Below are 1,030 nucleotides of genomic sequence, written 5' to 3'. Positions count from 1 at the left end.
CTTCGGCGGGTCGGTGTGGACTTGTTGGGCCGAAGGGCCTGTTTCCACACTGTAATCTAATCTAAATCTAATCTAATCCTGTGAATGAATAAAACAAAGCTTCTGGTCCCACAGTAATATTCCAGGACCCTAGGACCCTACTGTCTCCGTAGGAGGGTGTTAAAGGCAGAGTTTACTTCATGGTCTGAGGTTACACCTTACCTGAAGTTGCCACAGAGCCTGCTACGGTGAGGTAGTATGACCAGACCTACAGTTTCCAGCCAGTCTGGGGACACAGCCTGGTATTGATTCCTTTGCAACTGGTGATTTTGATCCTTTAATCCACTGAGCTGGTTAAAGCAGTGCCACAAAGTACCAGTTTCTCCTCCGTCCTCCAGCATTGATGTGAGGGAGGTCACCAGAGTTAGGGGCTTTTTAAAAAAAAAGTTATGCTGCTGTCATTACCTGGTCTGGCCTACATGTGACTGGAGAGAATCTAACCACCGCCCTTGACATTCAGTGGTATCACCATCATTGAATGTCTTACTATCGGCATCCTGGGGATTGCTATTAACCAGAAACTCAACTGGTCGAGCCATTGAAATACTTTGACCCCTAGAGTAAGTAACTCTCCTCCTGACTCCCTGAAGCCTGCCCACCATCTACAAGGCATAAGTCAGGAGTGTGATGGAATACTTCCCACTTGCCTGGACAGGGGCAACTCCAACAACACTCAAAAAGCTTGACACCATCCAGGCCAGAGCCACCCACTTCAATGGAACCACATGCACAAACATCCACTCCCTCCACCACCAATGCTCAGCAGCAGTGTGTATTATCTACAATATGCACTGTAGAAATTCACCAAAGATCCTCAGACGTGACCTCCCAAAGCTGTGACCATTATGGTGTAGAAGAACAAGGGCAGCAAATACATGGGAACACCCCCCCCCCCCCCCCCCACCCCCTGCAAGTTCCTCTCAGCCACCCGCCATCCTGACTTGGAAATATATCACTTCTTTCAGTGTCATTGGTCAAAATCCTGGAATTC

Source organism: Chiloscyllium plagiosum, chromosome 34, assembly GCF_004010195.1.
Source record: "Chiloscyllium plagiosum isolate BGI_BamShark_2017 chromosome 34, ASM401019v2, whole genome shotgun sequence".
Lineage (NCBI taxonomy): Eukaryota > Metazoa > Chordata > Chondrichthyes > Orectolobiformes > Hemiscylliidae > Chiloscyllium > Chiloscyllium plagiosum.
Note: the sequence above shows the minus strand (reverse complement) of the source record.